Below are 12,414 nucleotides of genomic sequence, written 5' to 3'. Positions count from 1 at the left end.
AGCCTATTGCTCCACACCCAGGCTCCGCTTCCCCGGTGCTCGAGCTCCTCCCCTCGCGCTCACCGGTCACAGTCGCACGCGACCAGCGGGGTACTTCACTGGCGGGATACCTCGCAGGGTAGAGGCGGGAAGCCGGTGGCTTCGGGCAACGGTGATAACCCGGCACAGAGGCAGAGTCGCATTTCGGAGCATCCACACGTAACGCGGCTCCTCAGACCCGGAGCCCGGATCCACCGGTGGGGAGCCCAAGGCGGCCTTGGAGAGGCTGTAGCCGCAAGCGGACGGGCCGCGGAGTCTCCCTCAGGATCAGGAAGGGACTCCGAGACGCCCGGGGCGGAACCCCTTTCCCAGACTTGAGAGCCGCCCCTCCCCCCTCCGGGGACCGTTACCCGTTGCCGCCTGAAGGAGCGGTTGTGTGATTGTCGCTAGAGTGGCCCTGGGCATCGTTTGTCTAGGGCACGCTGGCTTTTGGCTTTGAAGGTAGTGCTCTGAGCCATTGGGTTGTCCCTGGGGCACATGGTACATCACTTTTCTATAGTGATTGTGCCGGGGGCATTGGGCGGGAACTAATTCCCACAGGTAGTGCCAGCAACGTGCCAAAAGCACCAAGCTCTAAGGCGAAGCCGCCGGGCTGCAGCTGCCTTATTTCAGGCGACCCAGTTTTGTGCTAAACCACAGTAGGCTTCCTTTTGTCGGGGCGGTGCAAAGATAGTAACAGCAGCCATTCGTTCAAGGATGTAGATTAAAGCAGCTCCCAAATACTAAGGGTGGTGTGAATTATATTTAGTCCCCGCCTCCAAGGGTTCATTAAGATAGCTTAAAATGCCTTGGAGCTGACAAGAGTTAAGCAAGACTTATTTCACTCAGACTTACCTCCCACTGTTATCTTTCTGCTTCCTTATAATCCCGTTCACATTTTACTATCTGTATTGTTTTTCGTTCATTCACTAATTTCGTTTTCATCCTGCCCAGGTTCTCTACCCACTTCCTTCCCAGCATTGCAGTTGGTCCTTGTAGCTCCGGTATCTGCTGTAGACTCCACTCTCTTCAGTCCTTAAATGATGTGCTGCCAAACAAGGTGACTGGATGCCTGCCAGGCAAGCATATTAAAGGAGACCATTTCTTGGGTATCGAGGTAACTTAGCCAGGAAAACTCTTTTTTAAATTATTTTTCAAGACATTTCTCACCTGAGCCTTAAAGTCTAATGGAATTGTAACTTATAAATACATCACAAAGCATTTTTTTTCTGGGAAAAAAGCTTTATTGCATATGGAAATCAATAGCCTGGAGGTAATTAAATTTTTAAAATAATTTTATGCTAAAAGGTTCATGTGTGTGTGAACGTTTTTATTTGTTGCATCATTAGTGGTGCTCAAGAAGTTTTGGAGCATTTCAGATTTTCAAGATTAGGGACATTTAACCTTGTTGGTTTTCTAATTTTTATTTTCTCTTGAGGTTTTTAGTTGGTTTCCTTTCTTCTATTTCCAGGTCTGGGAGGAGGAGGTATCTCAATGTATTGCCAAACCCCAAGGCACAAGTAATTCTTCTGCCTCAAGTATCCCAGATGCTGGAATTACAGGATTGTGGCATCATACCATCTACCTATATTTTGATAAAACTTTGGATTTGGAGTTTTTTACACTGACATGGGATAAGAATTTGGGGGCTGTCAAAATAATGTATATGTGAGGACATTAATTTAGAAGTCTGGAGGGCAGAGTGTTATGGATTGAATTAGGTTCCTTTCAGACTCATGTTAGCCTGGTATGGTGGCATATATCTGTAATCCCAGCACTTGGGAGGTAGAGGCAGGAAAATCATAAATTCAAGGCCATTCCTGGATATATGCACACACACACACACACACACACACACACACACACACACACACACACACTGAGTTTGAGGCCAGGCTGGGCTACATGAAACTTTGTTCAAAAAACAAACAAACAGGCTGGAGAGATGGCTTTGCAGTTGGGAGCACTGACTACTCTTCCTGAGGACCCAGGTTCAATTCCTAGCACCCACATGGCGGCTCACAACGGATTCTAACTCCAGTTCTAGGGGACCCGACACTCTCATACAGACATACATGTAGGCAAAACACCAATGCACATAAAATTAAAATTAAAAAATATTTAAACAAACAAATAAATAACACAACAAAAAACAAAAAAATTACTCCCCAATGAGGTCAGATCCAATCTGTGGTACTTTGATATGGTTGCCCTCACAGACTAATATAGACATTGTCAAGAAGTAAAATGGCCCAGGTGCAGTGGTGTGTGCCTGTAATCCCAGAACTCAGAGGAGGCCAAGGCAAGAAGCTCTTAAGTTGGGAAATAGCCTGGATTACGTAATGAGTCTATCTGAAAAAAACAAAAGGCAAGATAATACAGGGGGCTGAAGAGATGGTTCAGTGGTTAAGAGTTCTTGCTCTGCCAGGCATGGTGGTACACCCTTTAATCCCAGCACTCAGGAAGCAGAGGCAGGCAGATCTCTGTGAGTTCAATGCCAGCCTGGTCTACAGAGCGAGTTCCAGGACAGCCAGGGCTACATAGAGAAACCCTACCTCAATCCCTCCTCCAACCCCCCACCCCACCCCCCAAAAAAAACCTCTTGCTGCTCTTGCAGAAGACTCAGGAATCTGATGCCCTTTTCTGACCTCTGTAGGCACAACCACACCTGTAGTATGCATATATATATATATATATATACACATGTAGGCAAAACACTCAAGCACATCAAATCTAAAAAGAAAACAATGCAGGTTGGGAAAATAATTTGCAAACTATGTCTCTTATGGTCTACCTTGAATATATGAATAACTCAAAACTCGACAGATAAGACACCACCATTTAAAATAAGGAAAGATGCCAGCTACCGGGGAGGTTGAGGCAGGAAGGTCACAAGTTCAAGGCCTACCTACCTGAGCAACTGAGACCCTGTCTGAAAATTTAAAAAGGAAAGTGAGGACTGAGGATATAGTTCAGTTGTAGAGCACTTGGAGAGAGAGACAGACAGACAGACAGAGAGGAAGGGATGAAGGGAAGGAGGTGAAGAAACAGTTCTTTAACGATACACAAATAGCAGTAAGAACATGGAAAGGTGATCACATAGTCATTAAGAAAATACAAATCAAAATTTTACTAAGATACCACATCAAACTTATGAGGATGACCGAAGGAGAAAGTTTTGGTAAGGGTGAGATTGGGTCCCTCACACACTGCTGTTGGAAATGCAAAATGATTTTACAGGTGGTTTTACAAAGCCCCTTTGTATGAGCCAGGCAGTGGTGGCTCACTCCTTTAGTCCCAGCACTTGGGAGGCAGAGGCAGGTAGATCTCTGTGAAGTTCGAGGCCAGCCTGGTCTACAGAGGTAGTTCTAGGGCAGCCAGAGAGAAAACCTGTCTGGAAAAAACAAAATACAAACAACAAAAAACCAAATTGGTATGGGCTAGAGAGATGGCTTAGTGTTTAAGAGTAAACACTGCTCTTCCGAAGGTCCTGAGTTCAGTTTCCATCACCCACATGGCAGCTCACAACTGTCTGATGCCTTCTTCTGGTGTATAGATGTACAACATACATATAGACAAAGCATCCATATACACAAAATATATAAATAAATCTTTAAAAAACAAATTGGTACATGAGTCTTATAATAGCATTATTCATTACTGATAAACAAATTCAGAGCAAGAAATTAAAAAAACCTAGTGTTCAGCTCTTAAGAATTGCCCTTATGAATTCAGTGGTGTATAAACAGCTTTTTTGTTTGCTTGCTTGCTTGTTTCTTCTCACTAATTAGAAATTGGAAGCTGGCAGGAATGGGGACGTGGCTACCTTGGCTGTATTCCAGATACAAGTCAAATTTAAATCAGTTCTATATATCTCCCATTCAAAGACCCAGAATAAAACAGCAATTATCACCAGGTTTTGGTTTCTTCGCAGTAGAAAAGCAAACACACAGGAGACCAAGTCACAAAATTTCAGGTGGTCTCTCCACTCTGCCAGGAACCAAACCCAAGGACCCTATGCTTGCTAGACAAGCAGTCTGCCACTGAGCTGATTTCCCAACCCCCATAAACTCATGGCAGGCCTCTGAGTAAGTGTGTTCTATGTCCTACATATTCATATTTCATTAACTAAAGGAAATTGTGTGATCAAGTAAATTATGTGGAGATTCCATGGAGTAGAGAGAAAAGTACAAAGGAAAGGAGAAAGGCATGTTCCATACCTTTCACAAAACTTCCTAAAATTTATACCTCTAACGCATATGTGTTATGGTAAAATCTTAGTATGTAGGCCAGCAAGGTGGCTTAGCCCATAAAGGTCCTTGTCACCAAGCCTAATGATCTGAGTTTGATCCCCAGAACCCACAGATGGAATCAGAGAATGGATTTCTTCAAGTTCTTTTCTGACCTCCACATATACACTTTGGTGCATATGTACACACACACACACACACACACACACACACACACACACACACACACATATAATTTTAAAGCTTTAATATGTGGTCATTATTACCTGAGGACAGATTGGAAATACAGCCTTTATTCTAGACAGTCACTTATTCAGCTAAAATGAAGAAAGTCTGTGTGGCAGCATACTCCTGTATGAGGCACAAGGATCATGACTTTGAATCCAGCCTGCTCTGTAGTGAGACCCAGTCCCCAAATGAATTAAAAAAAATCTATTACTGAAATTTAATTTTGATTTGCCAGTGGGAAAGAAAGTACCAACTTCTACCAAACTCTCTTAAAATTTACTAAATTATAAACCTTACTAGATACATTTATTCAGATGCCTCTAAAACAAGTGAAATAGAAGACTCAACTGAAGGAAGGCTCTAAATCAGTATAGAGGTAGAAGAAAATGAAAATGGATATGCAAGAAGTGGATGATTTGCTGGGTGGTGGAGGTGCATGCCTTTAATCCCAGCACTTGGGAGGCAGAGGCAGACGGATCTTTGTGAGTTCGAGGCCAGCCTGGTCTACAGAGCGAGCTCCAGGAAAGGTGCAAAGCTACAGAGAAACCCTGTCTTGAAAAACAAAAAACAAACAAACAAACAAAAAAGAAGTGGATGATTTAAACAAAAGTCATTTCCAATTTTATATGTCATTAGAACCCCAGAAGGAAAGTCAAGAGAATGGAGGTGGGTTTATTTTTTTTAAAGAAGTTGAGTTCTCTCTCTCTCTGTCTCTCTCTCTCTGTCTCTCTCTCTCTGTCTCTCTCTGTCTCTCTGTCTCTGTCTCTGTCTCTGTCTCTGTCTCTCTCTCTCTCTCTCTCTCTCTCTCTGTCTGTCTCTGTCTCTCTCTAATTTTTCTAGACAGGGGTACTCTGTATAACAGCCCTAGCTGTCCTGGAACTCACTTTGTAGACCAGGCAGGCTGGCCTCAAAGTGATAGAGATAAAGGCATGTGCCACCACACTCGGCAAGTTCCTTCTCTAAACTATTGAAAATTAGAATTATATGTCAGAAATCTCTAAGATGACTAAGCAACATACATGGAAAAAAAAAGTCCAACCTGGATACATTGGAATCAGACTGGGAACATAAAAGGCCAAAGAGTGGGACTTACAATCAGTTGCGCTGGGTTACTAGGGCTCCCATACCCAAATGCCACCGACTACAAGTTTATTGTCTCAAGTCCTGGGCCTGAGGGATGTAGTCAGTGGTGGAGCATAAATATATTTAGTATTCATGAAGCCCTGAGTTCAATAGCCAGCATCTGCTACCCCAGAAAGTTCTTAGGATGTTTACAGGAATATTCTAAACCTGTATTGGGTTTATAATAGGAATTTCTAAAACCTATATTGGGGCTTTTTTTTGCCTCTAACTGGTTCTGATTAGATGGAAATCCTTGGTCTTTGGCTTGCATTTGTAACCCCCAAGTATCTCCTTGCCTCATCGCTCTTCTCTCTGTCTGTCTGTCTCTGTATGTTGGTTGGTTTGTTTTGAGACAGGGTTATATTATGTTTCTTAGACTGGCCTTCGTTAAGCTCCTGAGATCAACTAATCCTCCTGCTTCAGTGTTTGAAGGAGCTGGGATTACAGGTGTCTAGCTTTTTCTGTTTTTAATGGAACACCTGTCATGGCCTGGAGATATGGCTCAGTGGTAGAGTGTTTCCACAGTGTGCTCAAGGTCCCAGGTTTCATGCTCAGCATAGCAATAAAATAAACAAATGAAAGATCACATGTACCAGCTCACATATGTAATTCCAGCAATTGGGAGGCTGATCCAGAAAGATTTGCCAAGAGTTTGATTCGCCCTGAGCTACACGGTGAATTTAGGACAGCCTGGACTATAGGGGGGATGGCCTCAAAATCTAGATTCTCCTGCTTCTGGCCTCTCAAGTGCTGTGATTACAAATGTGCATATGTGGCTAGTATCGCCCATCTTAACTAATTGTGTCAGCAATAAAATGCTCCTCTATTTATGATGGGGTAAACAACTCTGTAGGCCCATTTTAAATTGAAAATAGCTTAATCTAAAAGGTAGTTAAGATGGATGTGGTATCAATATTTGCAACCCCAGCACTTAGGAGGCAGGAGGATCCCCATGAATTCAAGGTCAGCTTTGAACTCTCTAATGAGATTCTGTCTTAAACAAACAAACAAGCAAGCAAGCAAGCAGTTAGTACACCAAGCCCCCAAACATTACGGCTTGACAATACAGTGTGCTGTAGAGTGTCTGGTATTTCCCCTTCGGATTGCATGGCTGACAGCTGAAACGCTGTCATTGCCGCCCAACATCACAAGAAAGTGTAACAAGATAATTCTTCAAGACTGAAGCTCTGAATGAGTTCAGATTACGATCTGTCTGATCTGCCTTTGGGTTGCTGGATTCCTGGGTTTCATGGGGATTGTAGACTCCTGGTATTCAAGGCTACCAGGGAACTAGAGAATGAATGATAATAATAGAGAGTGGAAATGATTGTTAAAAAATTAGCCAGTATTTTCCTCTATGATTCATATTGCCTGGGTGATTTTTCTACTAGGCAGTATGAAAAAGAAAAGGCTAGAATTCTTAGTTTTGTTAAGGAGAAAAGTAATTTTTTTTCAGATGACATTTAGATATTTATTAATATCTACCCAAAAGATATTTAATGCCCTATCCCTGAGAGTAGTGCATACTGAGGACAAAGGGAGTGCCTATTGACTTCCTCATACACCAAAATGTGCATATAAACACCTAAAAATCTTAATGGACATGGTTGGTTATAGGATAAAGTTTACTTCACACCTGACTGACACGGCCAGTGTAAAAAAAGAAATCTCCAGACACAGAACTCTACAAGTTAGTTACAGTGACCAAGGCAAATAGGTCCTCGCCCATATAACTGACAGTGTACCTTAGGAGGCAGGAAGAGCATCTGATATGGCAGTTTTCTGGGGACTAATAGAAAATAATTTGGACTAAGCTAGTCTTGGAGAGTAAAGTCTATATGACGGACTGGAGATCACCGTCTTCTAAGCAGCTTCTTAGAGGTGAGTAGATCTAATGAAAGAGATGCACTTCTAATTTAGTTCTATCCCTCCCTCTGGTTGGTGAAACCTGCTACTTTAGTAACAGGTGAGGGATAAACTAGTGTGACCTGAAGGTAAGAGAAAACAAGCTTATAGCATCTAAACGATTTGTAGATCACAAGTCAAGTTGGGAAAAAGATAGCTGAACTTTGGAAAGTCAAAATCCCCAAGGCAGGGACCTTCTGAGAAGTCCTAGTAGGTGTTTTGTTGAGTCTCCTATCCTTGTCTCTAACCTGCCACCCTCTAAACTGATACTTCAACTGCACACCTTGAGAGGTGAGAGAAAGGATAACTCAGGAGTCATTTCTTTCCCTGGCTGACCGAAGTGTAAGAAGTGGGCTGCAGAGAAATACCTCAGCAGGCAGATGCTGTATATTGATCACATGTTGGTAACAGTACCTGTATACATGAGAGAGGAGTGATAGTATTACCTGATACCGCTGAGAAAACGGGACCTGGAGAGATGGCTCAGCATTTAAGAACATTGCTCGTGTAGAGGACCCAAGCTTGATTTCCAGCCACATAGTGGCTCACAACTGTTCTGTAGTTCTGTTCTGTTCTCCAGTTTCAAAGGTTCAAATGCTCTCTTCTGGCTTCCGAGGATGCTAGGCATGCAAAAGTGTACAGAGAGCACATGCAGGCACATACAGCCAAACACTCCCTAGAAAAAGGAAAATGTCACCAGTCGAAGCAGTAGAAAAAAATCTTGTCTGCTGACAAAAGAAGTCATGCACAACAAGTCCAAGTTGGTATAGCTGGAGGTATCTGAATATAGCCCCATCAAAGGCCCATTTCTGGATCCATACTTGGAGCCTATGGAGATACCACTTTGAGAACTAGGAGATACCAGTGAACTGGCCGCTGGCTTGAACTTAGTGAAAACCTTCACCTGGTTTCCTTGATAACAGCTGAGCCTTTCTTTTGAAGCCCTGATGTGTAACGTTCCTCTCTCTGATTTTAGTGCTCCAAAGTCCCTTCTCATTGTACAGATATTGCTACTAACATGGCACACCCATAGTCATGCCACCCAGACATTGTTTCTCCAGTATCCATACAGCAGTCTTTTTCTCTGCACTAAGAAAGCTTATGCTGTGTAGAGTCCACTTTTAAAATAGGAAAAGGTATTTCCAGAGCTTGTTCTTAGCACAGACCCCCTTTGGGAAAAGCATAGCAAACATTTCCCCTCTTTCTCCTCACAGCTGTTTCCTGGAGCCTTTGCAAATCAGTTCAGCATGAAGGGAAAACAAGGCAACCAAAGAAGCTGCTTTAAAAATCGTGATGTCAAGCTGGGTCCAGTGGCTCTTACCTGTAATACCAGCACTTGGGAAGCTGAGGCAGGAGGACTGCTGTGAGTCTGAGACCAGCTTGGGCTACAAGTGAGACTGTTTTAAAAAACAAAAAACAAAAACAAGAAAGAAAAAGCATAACCATGCTGTCATGGTGTCAGTGGCTCTTGGATCACTCTAGTTTTCTCCACGCTAATGATACCAACCAACTTAATTCCTTAGCACAATCTTGTGGCAATGTGACTAGCAGATGGCACAGAAATGGCCACTGTCTTGCATCCAGGGAGAGGTTTTGCATGATTTCCTTTATGACTGTACATGCTTTTCTTCTTAATGCTTTGGCCTTGCCTACTTACTAAAAGTGTTCAATGGCACACAGATGCATTCTCTGCACTGTCTATTCTCACTCAGTCCAGTTCCTCATTTAATGTCACGGTCTTCTCCATACACTAATGTCACAGCGTGCTGACATAGGCAGGCTTCATCTATAGAATATACTTTCTCTAGCCTGAGTGTCTCTAAAGCTTTACTAGAAAAAGCCTCCCAAATGTTAGCGGATAGAAGTTTTAGCATGAAAAGCTTGTCAAATCATCTCAATAGAGAGAATTCTTCTGTCTTAAGTATTAGCAATGATACTCCTCCTACTGCCTATCCCAGCTATGTTATGAAAGGGGTCATAATAATTAGTTTCTTTGTTATTATTAGCCCAGTTCTGTTCTTGTAGACAACAGATTTGTATTGTGCTTAAACGTCTTTGGGTAAATGTCTGTCCACATGATCACTGGCCATTGTAGGCCCTATATCTAGGCTGGCCACATCATCCAGTCACTCACAGAGCTGGGTGAAGCTCTTCTCTAAGGTAGACCGTTAGGAGGACATATCCTCTGCTTTCCTGTCCCTTGTGGAACTTTATGAAAGGCTTAGATCTTCTTTCTACTTGGCTGAATACAGAGCCGGAGGGTTTCTCTGAGTCCTGACAGGATTAAGAACTGTGCCCTTGGGCAGTCTACACAGCTCCAGGTCCTTTGGCTGCCCTTAGAGAGGCGTCTGCACTTTTCTTGCTGTGAGTTAGCTTCTGGAACCCCAGAAGCACTGGAAGGTGAAGGTTCTTTTAGGGAACACATTCTTCTCTTCTGGTCTGGCTGCTTTTGTTCTTTCTCTCTCTCCTATCTCTTTTGCATAGTAGCCGAGGCTATCTTTGGGCTTCTCATCCTGTTGCTATGGCTTCCTGAGTGACAGAATTACAGATGTACGCCGCCATGCCTGGTTTATGGGGATCAAACCCAGGGCTTTGTGCATGCTCAACAAGCACTCTACCACCTGAGCTATATCCCTACCTCCATTTTGCTTTCTTTATCAGGGTCAAGTTTTTCTAACGTGTCATATTACATGCTTGGGTGAAGAATTACAGAATGCATTGGCAAATGACACTGTACAGTATCTTTTTTCCCCTTTCTATATATATATATATATATATATATATATATATATATATATATATATATACTACAGATGACTGTTGGCTTGCTTTGGTTAGAGATCAAGTAGTCCAGAAAGGAGTCTGGGTCTGTTAAAGTCAGTGGGATACTCTTCTTGGTTTTTAGTCCAAGAAGTACAATCTATTGGAGAGGAAGTTTCAACTAACCAGTGTTCAGAAATCTGAGAAAAAGTACTTTCTTAGTGCTGGCTGGTAACTCAGATGGGCAAGCTTCTGGGAAAGATGAGCTGGAAGAGCTAGGCTAGCCCTCTGGCCAAAGGGTAGTGCTGATGGTGAAAGACTACCAGTGTTTGGATTTGGGACAATGCTGTTGCCCACCTCCAACCCCATGATTGATTGTACGAAGCTTTTGCTTCTCCATTTGAGATAATCTTTCACAAACAGATTCACAGCTAGATGTATGTTGTTTCTTTGAATCAATTTTGAAACAGGACCATTTGGTTACAGTTCTGATCATCTATGTTGGGACCTGAACAGCACTCATGGGAACTTGAACACTGACGGGCATCTTCTTCTCTCTGTGCATTGAGGAGTAGCTGCATCGAGGTTTGGTACATGGAATGATTCTGGGAGGACAAATGACTGTGAAGACACCACTGAAATGGCCATTGGCTTGGACTAAGTGAAAAGTGTCATTTGATTTCCTTTATCAGCAGAGAGACCTTTCTCCTTACTGCTTCATTAGTGACATTTTTCTTGCTGGGGTCAGTGCCTGGGAGTGAGTTCTGATGGTAACATGTGTTCCCTCTTTTCCTGGGGGACTGGTTCTGTTTCAGATAGTCTTCATAATTTGGGAGAACACTGCATTGCTTCTGTAAGCCTTTTCTGGTAAAATGCCCAGAGGTAGGAGAGCTTTGTATCTACACAGCTGATGCTGGACTCCAAACAGCATTGCTGTTGCGGCAGCCGGGACAGGTAGCTGAGTATGCACCTGCCAGATGAGGCCCTGGGATGTGTCTCCATTGAAACCTCTCTGTATATTACAGAAACATTTAGTGGCTTGGACTCAGAAGGCTGTTTCATTTGAATGTCTGCATCTTTAGGATGATTGGTGTCAGGATTGCTCAGGGTTCAAAAGTCCTCCGCCTGGGCTGATTGACATTATAGTCCACGAGGGTTACAGCAGAGTCCATGCTTCCCCTACCCTGGCCATGTTTCTTTACCTAGCCAATGCATGGGTCGTCAAAACCCACATTTGCCTCATTTCCTAACCTATCATAGGGGAATCATTCATTTGGAAGCAAGACATATGTGAGGCATTCTTTCTAGGGTCACATATGACTGAGCCCTCTCCCACAAATGAAATTATTTATTCTATAAATATCCTACAGTGACTTTTGGTTAGAAATTATACAAGCAGCAAAAACATTTTTTATGAATTCATTTTCTAGTTCTGAGTTGGAGGAAGTAGGAGCCCAAAGAATGCTTGGAGGTACATACTGCTAAGTTAGACACAGTCATCAGATGGGATGAAGAGTGTCATTCAGTCTTGTGTAATGCTCTGGACAGGCATCTCAGGAAAATAAGATTGGTTTTTGGAAGATGATTTTGTATTCTTTGGATTGCAGTAATTTTCTCTTAGTCATCTATACTCACACATCACACCGTCTTGATGAAAATACTCTTTCTAGAATAGTTTTCAGGTTCCCAGTGTAGGTGTACTTAGACTCTAGACTTTAGTTTCTCCTTTAGCTCTCTGCAGGAATTCACAGTGGCCAACAGCCTGGAGATACCTTTTGTGAGGCAACATTTTTTTTTTTTCTGTTTTAAATTCAGACAGCAGAACATATCCAGGATAGGTTTGGACAGATGTCATTCTCACAAATATCTGGTAGGGAAAGCACAAAGAGCTGTCTCAACACAGGGGAAGGCAGCGTGGGCAAGTTGTGCTGGGGAGTGCTGGGAGCCTGGCAACAGACCCCTTCACAGCAGGTCTCTTCTTCACTGTCTTCTGACCTGCATTTCTCTTTTGCTGGGTGGATGGGATTCAGGATGAACTGGCACTGCATTTCTTGGGCAGCTCTTCCATGAGGAAGGACTCATGGGAGTTGGGAGGGGTTGCAGAATCCTTTGATTTTTTTTTTTCTTTCCA

At 43.0% G+C, this 12,414-nt stretch overlaps 1 long non-coding RNA gene across 1 annotated transcript; it reads left to right on the top strand.

The window, feature by feature from the left end:
* The first annotated feature begins 250 nt into the window (after positions 1–250).
* Positions 251–9,660, top strand: LOC131906125 (uncharacterized). Its single transcript, XR_009378121.1, has 3 exons — positions 251–480; positions 973–1,078; positions 8,738–9,660. It is a non-coding gene; the product is annotated as an uncharacterized LOC131906125 (long non-coding RNA).
* Positions 9,661–12,414: the final 2,754 nt, after the last annotated feature.

The sequence above is a fragment of the Peromyscus eremicus genome, chromosome 3 (assembly GCF_949786415.1).
Source record: "Peromyscus eremicus chromosome 3, PerEre_H2_v1, whole genome shotgun sequence".
NCBI lineage: Eukaryota > Metazoa > Chordata > Mammalia > Rodentia > Cricetidae > Peromyscus > Peromyscus eremicus.
The sequence above is the reverse complement of the archived record's forward strand: the minus strand, read 5'-3'. Positions and strand labels throughout refer to the sequence as shown.